Consider the following 18,649-nt stretch of genomic DNA (forward strand, 5'->3'; position numbering starts at 1 on the left):
CCAATTTTTAAGTAATTGAGCTTAGAAACAAACACAATAAGTACACAAGAGAAAACAACATCAGCATTCAAAATTAAAATAAAATTTTAAAAGAAATAGAATAAAATAAAAAAAATAATAATATACAAAAAGAAAAAAATAAATAATTATAAATTAAATAAATAAATACGTTTATTAAGAGAAAAGAATAAAAGGGAGGGGCGGGGGGTTGCAGAGATATAGCAATATCTTTTACATGGGCCCACATATGTGTCCGCCTTCACATGTAAGGTCCATTCCAGACACATGTAGATGTGCATGCGTGTTAACCCATGTGGACCTATGAAGCTATATTTTTCCATATTTGAAGCAAATAACAAAAGGGTGGAAAAAAACTAAACCCCCAGATTTTATAAAATGAAAAAGTTTGATTCAAGAAGTAAAAGTTATGGAAAAGGGAACTCACAAAATAAGGGATATATAGGATGTTTTTGAGAAAAGATTCTGATGGAAGGAAAAATATAGTGACCTACTTTAGATGCCAAATAATATCTACATTAATGTGGCTGACATGTTTACATGTTGTGTTTCTTTTCTTCTTGTCTTCGTCTGTTTTGTGAGGAAGTGATCAAACATTTATTTTATTTATATAGTAATTGTTGTTGGTTAATAATGATCTTTCTCTGGGACAGTTTTCATGATTTTCATAAAAACTACAAAAACAAAAGATAAAATTAAAATTAAAAAAAGTCCTCCTTGTTGTCTATCAGTCCAGTCAGAATGAGTCCTGTAGGATTTTGTACAGCTGCTCAACCAACTCCAGTCACTGTGGCTCTCGAGCACAATAATAAACAGCAGAGTCTTCAGTCCTCAGACTGTTCATCTGCAGATACAGCTGCTGTCTGTTGTTGTCTCTGGAGATGGTGAACCGGCCCTGAACTGACTGAGAGTAGAAATTGCCGCTGCTGAGACCATCAGTAGCGATCCACTCCAGTCCTTTTCCAGGAGCCTGTCTGACCCAGGCCATGTGGTAGCTGCTGAATGTGAATCCAGAGGCTGTACAGGTCAATGTGTGGGATTCTCCAGGTCTTTTAATCACTGGTTCAGATTCTGTCAGAGTCTGACCATCAACACCTGTCAAGATATAAAAATACATCATGAGAAATATGTCAGTTACACAAATCAGAACTATGTCAACTCAACATCAGTGTAAATGTTGACCTGTCCAGCAGCAGATGGTTAAAAGCAGCAGTCCTGTCCTATAGTCCATCATGTTAAACTGTGTGTCCACTGTCCTCTGTCCTCCTCTCTGCAGTCAGATAAGTAGAGGTGGAAGACATCTGAGTTTTGCATTGACTCCTCCTCACAGGGAAGTTTGGCATTCTTTTGTTTGGTGAAAATTAAATGTGAATGAGTCCTGTGATTGACTGGCGACCTGTCCAAGATGAACCCAGCCAGTATAAGAGTTTAGAACATTATGATAGAAGTATTTGATGTCCATCCCCATGTTCTATTATGTCTCATAAGTTGTTGCAGCAATTTTTGGGTTGATACCATTTGTTACACAGATTTTTCCTAAATCTATCCATCTTTTTACCACTCTAGAATTTATAAAAATGATCAATAATCCCTCCAAAATACCACATTAAGACACCAAGACCTTGAGGAACACCATAGAAAAAGCCATGCTGTGATTTGGGATCAAAAACATTTGACATTTTGGAGATTTCTGCAAGAATTAAATTTTTTCGGTGATTGGATGGCGAGCACTTGTGTTGTGTAAACTGCTCAGAAACCCCCTTATTGTCAATCTAGCTAGGAAAGCCATCCATCCTCTGAATGCTCTAGGTCTCTAGTCTGATCCATCCATCCTCTGAATGCTCTAGGTCTCTAGTTTGTGGCTGTAAAGTTTCATGAGGCTGTGATTATCCTAGAGGTCACCACAGGTCATTTTATACAGTGAGGTCAATGAAATGTCTCCTATGGGGACTAACATCATCACACATTAATACAGTTGGGCTCATTGGATCCACAAGAGTCTCAGCTTTACAGTGATATCCAATTTATGTAATTCCAAGACTGTTTAGGGACCCCAGTATGCAGAAATATTGAGATACACCATTTTAGAATTGGAGACAATAACACATTTATACTACATGTTATTATCATAAAGTGGGCATGTCTGTATTTATCCCAAATTGGAGTGTTATTTATTACCTTTCTGACATGGTAGCATGACATTGTTGGTACCAATGGATTCTTTGGGTTTTCATCTGATATCTGTGTCTTCACTCTAACCCTAAAACTGAACCTACTAGAGCCTCTGAAAGACAGTAAAGGCAGTAGGGATCTCTGGCGGTCTCAGGGGGGTTTGAGGTCTGTTTCTGTCTTCAGTGTGACAGTGAGCTGGTGTTGAAATCATTAGTGGTCTGAGGGCTCCTCCTCTGGTGGCTTCATGTTACAAATGTTCAGGCACTGAGGGGTTTTTGTTCAAGTCAAACTTCATTATATCATAAATATGGATTTCTATAATCTAATTTGCCCCAAAATAACATGGATGTTTCCTACTATAGTCTTTGCAAAAAAAATATAGTGGTCACAGGTGTCATTTATTGTTGCCGTGGTTTCAGACCAATATTCTGACTAAACTTTGACACATACCAGCCTGTGATAATCCATCAACATTATGTTCCTCTGATAATAGTCAAAATAATTCATAATTTCTGCTTTCTTTACTAAAACATTTGGTATAATTTTACAGAAATTAGGTTTATTAACATTAATTTCATGCAGCAATTGTCAATAATGTATAAAACATATTTTTTATATCACAATGAAGAAGACTAAACACAACAGTAGATAAGTTGAACAGTTGAACATCTATTTATTGTCTCGATCCACAGTCCCTGCAGAACTCTGTGCATATTGATAGTTTAACTTCACTCCAAACTCCTGCAAACTAAAAGAAGTAAAGACTTCAATCTCAGGTTAGACAATTAGAAAAAACAAAAAACATTTAACTACACAAATGCTGTTTATTGTTCAGCTGCTGTGTTTAATGCAGCTCTGTTATGGAATAAGCAAGAATATGCCTATTTAGTGATATGATTTCTACATTCACATCTCTGTTTAGAAATGTGTTTCTAATCAAACATTACTGGTTCTCACAAAGTGTTCAGTGTGACTGTATCCTATCAGTTTCTGGGACTACTTCAAGTGAAGACGTTCATCATGATTGTGGTCAGAATGAGTCCTGTAGGATTTTGTACAGCTGCTCAACCAACTCCAGTCACTGTGGCTCTCGAGCACAATAATAAACAGCAGAGTCTTCAGTCCTCAGACTGTTCATCTGCAGATACAGCTGCTGCCTGTTGTCGTCTCTGGAGACGGTGAACCTGCCCTGAACTGACTGGGAGTAGTAGTTAGTGCCGCCAGCGTTATCATTCCAAGCGATCCACTCCAGTCCTTTTCCAGGAGCCTGTCTGATCCAGTTCATATAGTAGCTGCTGAGTGTGAATCCAGAGGCTGTACAGGTCAGTCTGTGGGATTCTCCAGGTCTTTTAATCACTGGTTCAGATTCTGTCAGAGTCTGACCATCAACACCTGTCAAGATATAAAAATACATCATGAGAAATATGTCAGTTACACAAATAAGAACTATGTCAACTCAACATCAGTGTAAATGTTGACCTGTCCAGCAGCAGATGGTTAAAAGCAGCAGTCCTGTCCTATAGTCCATCATGTTAAACTGTGTGTCCACTGTCCTCTGTCCTCCTCTCTGCAGTCAGATAAGTAGAGGTGGAAGACATCTGAGTTTTGCATTGACTCCTCCTCACAGGGAGGACTCAGCTGATCAGAGTTGGATCTTTTATTATAATTAGTTGATAAATATGAGTTGTAATATCTTGATAAAAGTCACAATGAAGCAACTAAAGAGGGTCATTTAATATATGTAGACCCATTTCTACATGGATCAATGGTTTCCATCATTAGATCAGGTGAAAATAGGAACTGTGGTTTGATTTGGACAAATAGAGCATCATCAGTAGTTGTGTTAATGTCAGATCAGACCAATCAAATCATCTCTGTTCTTTCTTGATGTTCCTTCTAGTGCACAAGCTTTATCACATGATCAGTATGAGTTAATGAGTCAAACTCAGTCAGTCCTAGACTGTCCTCTGGAGGGTTGAAAGAGGGACTGTCAGTTTCCAGTCTCAGCATGGAGAAAGACTGGACATTGTTGTTTTGTTGATGACGTCTGTTCAACAGTCTGAACTCTGTGGATGTTGGATTCTGTCACTCTGTGCTGAGAGAGAGGGGGGGGGGTCCTCTTTAGAGTGGAGATCCAACCTGTTAGTTGATCTCAATCTTCTTCCACTCTGCATGCTGATTAAATGATTTCACTGAAATCACTTTGAAATGATTATTTATTGTTATTGTTTACATATTTTTGGCCGTCACCTTCTTGGTTTTTGGCCAACATCGATGTTATTCTACTTTTTAGCCGACATAAAGTATACTTAAAATATACTTGAACTTTACTTCAGTTTACTTGATAATAAACTTGAAGTATGACACTTTTTGGTAAGAGACCTCTGGATAAAATATGATTCATATCATTCTTTCATGTTATTATTATGATTATGAATGTCTTATTGATGAAGATGCTTTTCATCTTATTCAACCGTGACGTTTATTTATACTCAGATTAGCAGGATGTATTGATTCTGTTTGGTGGGCCGTCCGTGTTCTGGATATATCATGCAGATATATTCACAACACCTGCTGTTAAAAATCAATAATGGGAACATTATTAATCAATATCGTTGTAGAAAAGCACATGTTAAATGTAACACAACAAAACAGGAAGTCACAACGCACAACATCAGCTGTTGCTTTCATGGCGTGCGTGCGTGCGTGCGTGCGCGTGCGTGCGCGCATGCGTGCGTGTGTGTGTGTTTAGAGGCACTGTCATACTCTCCGTAGTGTCATCTGACTTCTCGTCTTCTACTGCCACCTGGAGCTCCTTGTGGAAATCAGAATCAGAATCAGAATCAGAAAGGTGTTTATTGCCAGGTGTAAGGGGTATACACGAGGAATTTTCTTTGGCTTATTGGTGCGAGGCAAACAGTATAATAACAAAGAATAGATAAACGTTAGAATAAAATAAGAATAAAAAATGTACAATTTACAAAATAAGCTATAAAATAAACATGGTATAAACAGATAGTGCAAATATTGTCGGTGTGCAAACAAAACAATCAGGTATCAGAGGGAGAGAGAGGGAGAGAGAGGGATACTGTAGGGGGTGGTATTGAGAGTGTATGAGAGAGGGGGAGAGTCAGTGTCGGGGTAGGGTGGTAGGGGGGGGGGGGGGCGTAGTGTGTGTGTGAGGGGGAGACAGTCACAGGGGGGCAGAGGGGCTGTTGGAGAGCCCCACTGCCATGGGGAAAAAACTGTTTTTGTGGCGTGAGGTTTTGGTCCTGATGGTCCTGATGGTCCTGATGGTCCTGATGGTCCTGATGGACCTTAACCTCCTGCCAGATGGTAAAGTCTGAAAGAGATGGTGTCCAGGATGGGAGGGGTCGGCCACAATCTTCCCTGCCCTCCTTATGGTCCTGGAGGTGTACAGCTCCTGGAGGGAGGGAAGGTTGCAGCCGATCGCCCTCTCTGCAGCACGGATGACCCGCTGCAGCCTGGCCTTGTCCTTGGCGGTGGCAGCGGCAAACCAGACGGTGATGGAGGAGGTGAGGATGGACTCGATGATGGCCGAGTAGAAGTGCACCATCATGGTCTGTGGCAGGTTGAATTTCTTCAACTGCCTCAGGAAGTACATCCTCTGCTGGGCCTTACTGGTGAGGGAGCTGATGTTCAGCTCCCACTTGAGGTCCTGGGCGATGGTCGTGCCCAGGAAACGGAACGACTCCACCGTGTTAACTGGGGAGCCGCGCAGGATGAGGGGGGGGAGCGGGGCTGAGTTCCTTCTGAAGTCCACTGCCATCTCCACTGTCTTCAGAGCATTCAGCTCCATGTGGTTCTGGCTGCACCAGGATGCCAGATGGTCAACCTCCCATCTGTAGGCAGACTCGTCACCCTCGGAGATGAGGCCGATGAGGGTGGTGTCGTCTGCAAACTTAAGGAGCCTGACAGATTGGTGTCTGGAGGTGCAGCCGTTGGTGTACAGGGAGAAGAGCAGTGGGGAGAGAACGCAGCCTTGGGGGGCACCGGTGCTGATGGTCTGGGTGTCGGAGACTTGCTTCCCCAGCCTTACGTGCTGACTCCTGTCAGTTAGAAAGTCAGTGATCCACCTGCAGGTGGAGTCAGGCACGCTCAGCAGGGAAAGCTTGTCCTGTAGCAGAGCTGGGCTGATGGTGTTGAATGCGGAGCTGAAGTCCACAAACAGGATCCTGGCATAGGAGCCAGGGGAGTCCAGGTGCTGGAGGATGTAGTGGAGGGCTAAATTTACTGCGTCGTCTACAGACCTGTTGGCTCTGTAGGCGAACTGCAGTGGGTCCAGCAGGGGGTTGGTGATAGTCTTTAGGTGGTGGAGCACAAGGCGTTCAAAGGTCTTCATTATAACGGAGGTCAGGGCGACGGGTCTGTAGTCCTGAAGACCTGTGATCCTTGTTTGAGGTTTTTGTACAGCTTCTCTACTTCCTTTAACCACTGTGTGTCTCTGGCACAGTAATACACAGCAGAGTCCTCTGGCGTTAAGTTAGACAGTCTCAGATTCACCATGCTGTTGCCATCATTTCTACTGACTTCTGCACGTCCTCTTACACTGCTGGCATAAGTATTTCTACTAGCATCGGAGAAGCCAACCCCTATCCATTCCAGAGCTTTTCCTGCAGGTTGTCTGATCCAGTGCATGCTGCAGCAGCTAAATGTGAAGCCAGATCCCCTGCAGGAGAGACTGAGAGTCTCGCCAGGCCTTTTCACTACTGAAGTGGAAGGAATGGACTCCATGCTCTGACCTGCACAACCTGATGAGATGAAAGGACAGAGGACAGTGAGACAGTCTTCTGGGAAGTTTTCTGGTATCACTGACTGACCGTCGGTGGATGTTGTCTGATAAAAAGATAAAACATGAAGAAGCAGGAGAACTCACAGGGCAGAGAGAGAGCAACCAGCAGAAGAGTGAGTGTGTTGATCATCCTGAGGCTGGAGATGTGACCACAAGAGCAGTCAGCAGGACACAAGTACTCTGCTCCAACTGAAGATTTGCATCAGGATGTCATGGGGAGGGAGTGGCTCCTGAACCGGCACTCTGTGATTATAGTTTCATTTAGCTCATTATTTATTATTTTGTCTGGACCGCAGAGGGCCAGCCCTACTAAAGTCCTTCACTGACTGACTTTAGAAGTTACAGGATTGGTCAGTCGAGTGTTGGAGCTTCCTCATTGGCCGTTGCTCTTTCAAAATGAAAAAGGCGGGGAACAGTCCTTTATGCAAATGAGCCCGTCCAGCGCGACACGTCCGGCTCATGAAACGTGGACCGAGCTGTGAAACTCGACGATCTAGTTCTAAAATGAAACCAGATTCAGCAGTGGCATCGCCTGGCTCTAACTTAAAATGTTTTCAGAAGTAGATTTTGGTGGATTGTTTAGACGGAATAACAAAGTTTACGAGCAGGATGCCATGTTGTTTCCTGTTAGAAACGGCAGGAACCAATCAGGTGCATTCAACGATCGGGTTGTGTGGAACAGCGCGTCCCCTAGCGTCCTCGCCGGACCTGGTGGACATGTAGTGCTGGATTTAACATTACAGACATGACCACTGACTATTAGTGGAACAATTTAGCAACAAATTCACGGACTGACCGTACACGGTCCAGACATGTACTGGGTTTGGACCAAGTCTTGTTTTAATTATAGTTGCTTGTTCTTCTGTGTGGAATACAATATCACATCCAGAGACTGGTTTTGGTTTGTTTTGTGTTTTATGTTTAATCATAAAAACAAAGAATAGACAGAAAGACTGTCTGTGTGATGTTAAGATGAGCTAAAGAAATATATCATGTAAAATGTGTAGTTGAGTCTGGCTGGTTGCTGAGTATTGGTGCAGGTCTGTTGGTGGTTTGTATCACTGTGGAGTAACGTACACAGTAATACACAGCTGAGTCTTCAGGCTCTGACCAGAGACCAGAGAGAAATCAGTTTTTAATTAAAGTACATATTTTTATGAAAGATCTTATATGGACTTAAATGCCACCATCTAGATGGTTAATTTAGTAAACTTGTATCGCTGCTTTGATTTGATTTAATGTAAAGATATGTTTTAAAACTCTGGAAGTTAGTGAGTTAATGTCTAAAAACAGAATATTGTATGAGTCACGATAAACTGTCCCAACCATAGACTGTATATAAAAAGTGGACGTATTCACCATGACATCACCCATTGGTTAGTGGACTACGGTTTGAAGCCTCAAGTTCAGCATCTTTGCCGTCTCCATCTTGGTTTTTGTCCGCCACCATCTTCACTTCTTTATGAGGCAACACACAAGGAGGCTGATTTACATACTGATGATATCATCTGACTAAAGTTTATCCAAATGAACTAATAACTCAGCTTTTAACCTTTATTTCTTAAATATACTGTATTATGTGTGTACTATGTATATAATTTCAAACAGTTATCAGATTCATGATTCACTTCACTCTCCACATCTGTTAGACAGTTTAAACACAACAGTAATTATTTAATGTCTATATTATTATACGTTCTTAAAGATGAAAAAACATTAAAAATAAAGTATTAACCTCCATACGTGATATAGGTAGGAGTCAAATATATTCACTTTGTAAACCATAAAGTTAAATGCTGTTATCAGTAATATAAAGTTTCCGGGGGTGTGCATAATGCTAAGACAAAGATTAATTTATTATTTATAAATATATATAAAGCAAACTGTATCATGTAAAACATTATAAAAATATATATATATATAAAATATGCAAAAAATACTTCATGCTTTTCCTCAACTAGTCCAGTCAGAATGAGTCCTGTAGGATTTTGTACAGCTGCTCAACCAACTCCAGTCACTGGCTGTCGAGCACAATAATAAACAGCAGAGTCTTCAGTCCTCAGACTGTTCATCTGCAGATACAGCTGCTGTCTGTTGTTGTCTCTGGAGATGGTGAACCGGCCCTGAACTGACTGGGAGTAATATTTAGTGCTGCCACCGTTATCATTCCAAGCGATCCACTCCAGTCCTTTTCCAGGAGCCTGTCTGACCCAGGCCATATAGGAGCTGCTGAGTGTGAATCCAGAGGCTGTACAGGTCAGTCTGTGGGATTCTCCAGGTCTTTTAATCACTGGTTCAGATTCTGTCAGAGTCTGACCATCAACACCTGTCAAGATATGAAAATACATCATGAGAAATATGTCAGTTACACAAATCAGAACTATGTCAACTCAACATCAGTGTAAATGTTGACCTGTCCAGCAGCAGATGGTTAAAAGCAGCAGTCCTGTCCTATAGTCCATCATGTTAAACGGTGTGTCCACTGTCCTCTGTCCTCCTCTCTGCAGTCAGATAAGTAGAGGTGGAAGACATCTGAGTTTTGCATTGACTCCTCCTCTCAGTGTAGAACTGGATCTGAATGGATCTCAGTTCCTGTTTGGTGAAAGTGGAGAATGAATGTTTAATATACAGGAGTCATTCCTCCCAGTAGAATTTGTGCAATAGGTCGACAAACACATTATATATCATTTTGGTTGTCTTTCATTATTCAGCTCAGTCTGCATCGTGTGAAGACTTTGACAATAGTTTAGCAGTTTAACAATATAAAGTGAGTATTGTTAATTCAATTTTAATTAAAAAAAAAAAAAAAACCCACCAAATAGCACCTTAATGAATGTGGTTCATTATGTTCTACTGTTGATTTAGTGTTCATCAGTCATGTTTTTCAGTCAAAGGAAGTCTGTTATTTCTGTTTTGTTTCCTGTTAGATGAAGAGCTTTTCAATCATTAGTGGTCTGAGGGCTCCTCCTCTGGTGGCTTCATGTTACAAGTGTTCAGGCACTGAGGGGTTTTTGTTCAGCTCAAACTTCATTATATCATAAATATGGATTTCTTTGATCTAATTTGTCCAAAATAACATGGAAGGTTCCTACTATAGTCTTTGCAAAAAAATAGATTAATGACTACTTTGATTGAATTTTGGGTGTTTTATTCAAATTTATATCATCTGTGGTCACAGGTTTCATTATTTGTTGCCGTGGTTTCAAACCAATATTCTGACTAAACTTTGACACATACCAGCCTGTGATAATCCATCAACATTATGTTCCTCTGATAATAGTCAAAATAATTCATAATGTCTGCTTTCTTTACTAAAACATTTGGTATAATTTTACGGAAATTATGTTGATTAACATTAATTTCATGCAGCAATTGTCAATAACGTGTAAAACATATTTTTGATATCACAATGAAGAAGACTAAACAAAACAGTAGATAAGTTGAACAGTTGAACATCTATTTATTGTCTCGATCCACAGTCCCTGCAGAACTCTGTGCATATTGATAGTTTAACTTCACTCCAAACTCCTGCAAACTAAAAGAAGTAAAGACTTCAATCTCAGGTTAGACAATTAGAAAAAACAAAAAACATTTAACTATACAAATGCTGTTTATTGTTCAGCTGCTGTGTTTAATGCAGCTCTGTTATGGAATAAGCAAGAATATGCCTATTTAGTGATATGATTTCTACATTCACATCTCTGTTTAGAAATGTGTTTCTAATCAAACATTACTGGTTCTCACAAAGTGTTCAGTGTAACTGTATCCTATCAGTTTCTGGGACTACTTCAAGTGAAGACGTTCATCATGATTGTGGTCAGAATGAGTCCTGTAGGATTTTGTACAGCTGCTCAACCAACTCCAGTCACTGTGGCTGTCGAGCACAATAATAAACAGCAGAGTCTTCGGTCTTCAGACTGTTCATCTGCAGATACAGCTGCTGTCTGTTGTTGTCTCTGGAGACGGTGAACCGGCCCTGAACTGACTGGGAGTAGTAGTTAGTGCCACCACCGTTATCATTCCAAGCGATCCACTCCAGTCCTTTTCCAGGAACCTGTCTGATACAGTTCATATAGTAGTTGCTGAATGTGAATCCAGAGGCTGTACAGGTCAGTCTGTGGGATTCTCCAGGTCTTTTAATCGCTGGTTCAGATTCTGTCAGAGTCTGACCATCAACACCTGTCAAGATATAAAAATACATCATGAGAAATATGTCAGTTACACAAATAAAAACTATATCAACTCAACATCAGTGTAAATGTTGACCTGTCCAGCAGCAGATGGTTAAAAGCAGCAGTCCTGTCCTATAGTCCATCATGTTAAACTGTGTGTCCACTGTCCTCTGTCCTCCTCTCTGCAGTCAGATAAGTAGAGGTGGAAGACATCTGAGTTTTGCATTGACTCCTCCTCACAGGGAGGACTCAGCTGATCAGAGTTGGATCTTTTATTATAATTAGTGGATAAATATGAGTTGTAATATCTTGATAAAGTCACAATGAAGTAACTAAAGAGGGTCATTTAATATATGTAGACCCATTTCTACATGGATCAATGGTTTCCATCATTAGATCAGGTGAAAATAGGAACTGTGGTTTGATTTGGACAAATAGAGCATCATCAGTAGTTGTGTTAACGTCAGATCAGACCAATCAAATCACCTCTGTTCTTTCTTGATGTTCCTTCTACTGCACAAGCTTTATCACATGATCAGTATGAGTCAATGAGTCAAACTCAGTCAGTCCTAGACTGTCCTCTGGAGGGTTGAAAGAGGGACTGTCAGTTTCCAGTCTCAGCATGGAGAAAGACTGGACATTGTTGTTTTGTTGATGGCGTCTGTTCAACAGTCTGAACTCTGTGGATGTTGGATTCTGTCACTCTGTGCTGAGAGAGAGGGGGGGGGGTCCTCTTTAGAGTGGAGATCCAACCTGTTAGTTGATCTCAATCTTCTTCCACTCTGCATGCTGATTAAATGATTTCACTGAAATCACTTTGAAATGATTATTTATTGTTAATGTTTACATTTGGTATAATATTGGTGTTCTGGAGAACTGCTCATCCAAACAATTTTACACTCGACAGTTTGCTTCCTCGGGTCCTGAGTAATACACCTGACATGACATAGTTGCGATACACAACCAACTCACGGTCAGAAACACTAGTGAAATACACTCTGGTTCACGGGAAAAAACACACAGGTCGGTTACTTGCAGTCAGAAACATTGGTGAAATACACTTGGCGGAGGTGACTTCCTTGGGCCCCTGACATGATATAGTTGAGTTACACACCCAAATCGCAGCTACTCGCGGTCAGAAACACTAGTGAAATACACTTGGCAGAGGTAATTTCCAAATAGGTGTATTAGTCTCTAGCTTTCACATAAACACACGGTTATAAAGTAGAGCGTTGATTTAATAACCAGAGGTATTTTGCTGACAGTTAACGCTGTTAGTGTAATAAGTTAGTATCAAGTCTGACACCGGGGAAATACACACATACAAAAACACACCTGCGGCTTTATCACGTTCACACCGGTGAAATACACTCTGGTTGGATTCTGCTTCCAGTTGGCTATTCGCTTGTGTCTAACGTGTCCAAATTGCACCAAATTCGACACTGCATGCCATCGGGTTTCCAGCAATACACCCTCCAAGTCGATCTGATGGACGGTTCTGGAGATAATAAAACACAGAGGGACAGACTGACAGAGATTCTTTGCTTTAGAGTGAGATGTCGAGTCAAAGTGGTGAAACCTGATCAGTAATTTGAAAGCTGTTGGGCTGGAGGTGTGTGTGATTGTACAGTCTGGAGAGGTGCAGCAGCCACCGTTAATGGTTATACATCAGGTTTATTCTTTTCTTCCTATCACATCCAGTGTTTTAGTGCAATCATTGTATCTCGGTCTGAATCTGCTGCTTGGCCCCCTGATTCTGTATTTTGTTCTTATATTAGCACATGCAGTAATTTCCTTGAACCCCAAACAAAGATGATAATCCTATGAGGTAGTTGTTGTCTATCAGACCAGTCAGAATGAGTCCTGTAGGATTTTGTACAGCTGCTCAACCAACTCCAGTCACTGTGGCTCTCGAGCACAATAATAAACAGCAGAGTCTTCAGTCCTCAGACTGTTCATCTGCAGATACAGCTGCTGTCTGTTGTTGTCTCTGGAGACGGTGAACCGGCCCTGAACTGACTGGGAGTAGTGGATGCGATCACTGTCATATTCAATAATCGCGATCCACTCCAGTCCTTTTCCAGGAGCCTGTCTGATCCAGTTCATCCAAGAGCTACTAATGTCAACCCCAGAGGCTGTACAGGTCAGTCTGTGGGATTCTCCAGGTCTTTTGGTCACTGGTTCAGATTCTGTCAGAGTCTGACCATCAACACCTGTCAAGATATAAAAAATACATCACATGAATTAAGTTGATACACAAATCAGAACTATGTCAACTCAACATCAGTGTAAATGTTGACCTGTCCAGCAGCAGATGGTTAAAAGCAGCAGTCCTGTCCTATAGTCCATCATGTTAAACTGTGTGTCCACTGTCCTCTGTCCTCCTCTCTGCAGTCAGATAAGTAGAGGGGGAAGACATCTGAGTTTTGCATTGACTCCTCCTCACAGGGAGGAGTGAAGCTGATTACAGATTTCGTTGTTTTCCATAAACTAAGTAGTGGGATCATGTAGAGGCCTGAGAAAGGACATTTGGGGAACTCAACATGTGATTTTGATCACTCAAGTGTAATTGCTGAATGACACAAATTGTTACCCAGTTCTAGTCTGTTAGAGGATGTGAATGTGATTACTATTACAAACAAAACTTAAAAGTCATGTTGTTATCTTTTACAAACCAACACAGAGGAAAGAAAACCACATTTAGACATCAACAGTCTCAATAAAACTGAGACTCAGTCAGTTATTCAGCATCACATTGTTGGTAAAAAACGAACAGGAAGTCAAACACCACAAAATCACCTGCAGCTCATCTAGTGGCGTTGTTATACTGCTCTTTCCTGCCATCATATTTTAGGTCTCCTACTGCCCCCTGTTGGTCTTTGTAAGAATACATTCTTTAAGGTTTTTGTACAGCTTCTCTGGTAACTTTAACCAGTGTGTGTATCTGGCACAGTAATACACAGCAGAGTCTTCAGGCTGCACGTTCTGTCTGTTTAGAGTCACTGTCTTGCTGGAAGAAGCTAAGTCGATACTGAACTTGTTCTTCAGTGAATCTTTGTAGTATGTGGTTGAACCAGCTCTCATTCCGATCCACTCCAGTCCTTTCCCTGCAGGCTGTCTGATCCAAGCTGTGTAGTAGCTGCTAACAGAATAAGAGACCTGACAGGTGATGGTCAGACGTTGACCTGGCTGCACAGTCACAGAGGCTGGCTGAGTCAACGTTTCACCCTTCACACCTGTTAAAAAAACAAGAACAGGTTTATTTATCACAAAAATATCAAGTTGTACTGTAAAAGAAGAAGTGTTGACAGATCCAGAGAGACTCACATCCAGCTGCCAACAGCAGCAGCAGAGCTCCAGAGAACATGGTTGATGTTGAAGCTGACGTGCTGTGAACTCCTCTGACAGCCTGATGTGATGTTTTATAGCTGAAGCTCACTGAGTTTGCATATATAGAATCAAACATATATGAAGCATCAATGTTGGTCTAACTGGAGCCAATAGAAGAGTCTGTTCACTGTTTTTATATCTGCAGAGTGAAAACATGCCTGGAAATCACCTCTGCTTCACATCTCATATTTTAATGTCATTACACGCTAAATAGGAACATTTAGAAAAATGTCTCATCATTTACAGAAATTAAACTACTGTTAACTTTGTTTTTAACCTTCCTGTTGTCCTCGGGGTCAAATTTCACTCGTTTTTTAAGCTTCATTATATCATAAATATGGATTTCTTTAATCTAATTTGCCCAAAAATAACTAGGATGGTTCCTAATATAGTCTTTGTAAAAAAATATATAATGACCACTACTTTGATTGAATTTTGGGTGTTTTATTCAAATTTATATCATCTGTGGTCACAGGTGTCATTATTTGTTGCCGTGGTTTCAAACCAATATTCTGACTAAACTTTGACACATACCAGCCTGTGATAATCCATCAACATTATGTTCCTGTGATAATAGTCAAAATAATTCATAATTTCTGCTTTTTTTTACTATAAAATATTCACAGAAATTAAGTTTATTAACATTCATTTCCAAAACAAATAAAGTGTAAAACTTGTGGTAATGATTTGGAATGAAGTCGGACAAAAAGGTGTAACACAGAATTGGGTGATAATTTCTCCTGTATGCTTTATAACCAGTCAGAGCAAACGGGAAGACAACAGGACGGTTAACTATTAATGCATAAATCTATTCTGCTGACAACAATCTGATATTAAAACATGATTTACATTCTTGTTTATTTGGATTAGGATCGTTATTCGTAATGTGAACATGAACATTTTCTTATTACATTCAGATACAGAAAATAAAATTATAGACTAATTGTTGTGAAAAAACTCTTCATGGTTGTTGTCTATCAGTCCAGTCAGAATGAGTCCTGTAGGATTTTGTACAGCTGCTCAACCAACTCCAGTCACTGTGGCTGTCGAGCACAATAATAAACAGCAGAGTCTTCAGTCCTCAGACTGTTCATCTGCAGATACAGCTGCTGTCTGTTGTTGTCTCTGGAGACGGTGAACCGGCCCTGAACTGACTGAGAGTAGTATTTGCTATCACTGTCATATTCGATAATCGCAATCCACTCCAGTCCTTTTCCAGGAGCCTGTCTGATCCAGGCCATCCAGTAGCTACTAATGTCAACCCCAGAGGCTGTACAGGTCAGTCTGTGGGATTCTCCAGGTCTTTTAGTCACTGGTTCAGATTCTGTCAGAGTCTGACCATCAACACCTGTCAAGATATAAAAATACATCATGAGAAATATGTCAGTTACATAAATGGAAACTATGTCAACTCAACATCAGTGTAAATGTTGACCTGTCCAGCAGCAGATGGTTAAAAGCAGCAGTCCTGTCCTATAGTCCATCATGTTAAACTGTGTGTCCACTGTCCTCTGTCCTCCTCTCTGCAGTCAGATAAGTAGAGGTGGAAGACATCTGAGTTTTGCATTGACTCCTCCTCACAGGGAGGATACGACTAGATCAGGCTTGATAAGGCTGTGAATGAGTCCTGTGATTGACTGCTGACCTGTCTATATACCTCACCTCTCGTTCTCTGTCACCTTGAATTGAATAAGCTAGTAGCTAACGGATGGACGGATGGACGGATGGATGGAATGTGGAAGTTCATTTTACATTCATCTGTCCTCTGTGTTTAAGGCTTATCTGACATGTTTCAGCTGAATTAGTCTAAAGTGCTTTATATTAAGATCCCATATTTCCTTCAGAGAAGCAGAAATCATGCTTGAGGTCTCCTCACTCCCTGTCAGTTCATCAACATCTTGAATCCTCTCTCAACATCACCTGTACAGCCCTCTCCTGGCTTCATTCATATCTCACAAACAGACACCAGTTCATCAGCATTAACTGCATCTTTACCACGGCTACTCAAGGCGTCCCTCAGGGCTTTGTGCTTGGTCCTGTGCTGTTCATCCTCTACACGCTCCCCCTCTGTAATATCATCCGTCATCATGACCCCCACTTCAATTTCTACGCTGATGATGTCCACCTCTACATATACACTTAATCCATCATCATGACCCCCACTTCAACTTGTACGCTGATGATGTCCACCTCTACATATACACTAAATCCCTCATCACGGCGACTCTCTCCACCCTGAGAATTGATATAAATGATCAATAATCCCTCCAAAATACCACATTAAGACACCAAGACCTTGAGGTACACCATAGAAAAAGCCATGCTGTGATTTGGGATCAAAAACTTTTGACATTTTGGAGATTTCTGCAAGAATAGTATATTTTTGGCGATTGGCTGGCGAGCATGTGTGTAGTGTAAACTGCTCAGAAACCCCCTTATTGTCAATCTAGCTAGGAAAGCCATCCATCCTCTGAATGTTCTAGGTTTTTAGTTTGTGGCTGTAAAGTTTCATGATGCTGTGATTATCCTAGAGGTCACCACAGGTCATTTTATAAAGTGAGGTCAATGAAATGGCTCCTATGGGGACTAACATCATCACACATGAATACAGTTGGGCTCATTGGATCCACAAGAGTCTCAGCTTTACAGTGATACCCAATTTATTTAATTCAATAACTTTTAGGGACCCCAGTATGCAGAAATATTCAAACACACCATTTTAGAATAGGAGACAATAACACATTTATACTACATGTGATTATCATAAAGTGGGCATGTCTGTATTTAGCCCAACTTTGGAACGTTATTTATTTCCTTCCCAACATGCTAGCATGACATGGTTTGTACCAATGGATTCTTTAGGTTTTCTAGTTTCATCTGATATCTGTGTCTTCACTCTAACCCTAAAACTGAACCTACTAGAGCCTCTGAAAGATAGTAAAGTCAGACAGGATGACGGGCGGTCTCAGGGGGGTTTTAGGTCTGTTTTTGTCTTCAGTGTGACAGTGAGCTGGTGTTGAAATCATTAGTTGTCTGAGGGCTCCTCCTCTGGTGGCTTCATGTTACAAGTGTTCAGACAGTGTTCAGGTCTACTGATGATTTGTGTTGTTGTGGCTCTCTGGCACAGTAATACACAGCAGAGTCTTCAGGCTGCACGTTCTGTCCGTTTAGAGTCACTGTGTTGCTGGAAGAGGCTAAGTCGATACTGAACTTGTTCTTCAGTGAATCTTTATAGAATGAATCTCCAGTATATTTCATTCCGATCCACTCCAGTCCTTTCCCTGCAGGCTGTCTGTTCCAAGCTGTGTAGTAGCTGCTAACAGAATAAGAGACCTGACAGGTGATGGTCAGACGTTGACCTGGCTGCACAGTCACAGAGGCTGGCTGAGTCAACTGTTCACCCTTCACACCTGTGGAGGAGAACATGTTGAACAGTGAATCAGTGTAATAACGGTGAACAGTCGGTGTGCTGTGATCATACTGTCAGTGTCTCTGCCTCATTGAGACTCACAGGATCCAGCAGCAGCAGCAGCAGCAGCAGCAGAGCTACAGACAACATGGTTGGTGTTGAAGTGATGGGAGCTTCTCTTCTTCTGCTGCAGCTGACAGCATGATATCAAGTCTTTATAGCAGACTGTGAGGAAGTTCACTTTGCATAGAGAACGACACCGACAGGCTATAAAAGAAGGGTGGACTGTCCTGGCACAAGCAGTCAAAGAAGATGTATTTATTATTTAAAACATGAACTTAAATTTCCAGGTTTTTTAGACAATCATGTTCACATCCAGACGGCCATGACACAAGTACGAGACTGTATCACCGGACTACTCTAATAATCCAGTGATACATGAATGAATTGGTTTGCTGCAGATAGCCACAAACTTCATGTGGGGTTACCGTCTGCAATCGGTGTAATCTATAACTCCATCTGATTTGTCTCAGGTCTCTCTAGTGTTGACTCTAGGGTCCTCTCTAGTTTTGTTTTATAGTTTCTAACAACCTGGTGAGGTGATAGTTTGAGTCTGAACTTGATAGACTGTCAGAGATGATTGTTACCTCTGCTGTCCAATAGTCCTGATGGTGG

This window comes from Sebastes fasciatus, chromosome 13 (genome assembly GCF_043250625.1).
Source record: "Sebastes fasciatus isolate fSebFas1 chromosome 13, fSebFas1.pri, whole genome shotgun sequence".
NCBI lineage: Eukaryota > Metazoa > Chordata > Actinopteri > Perciformes > Sebastidae > Sebastes > Sebastes fasciatus.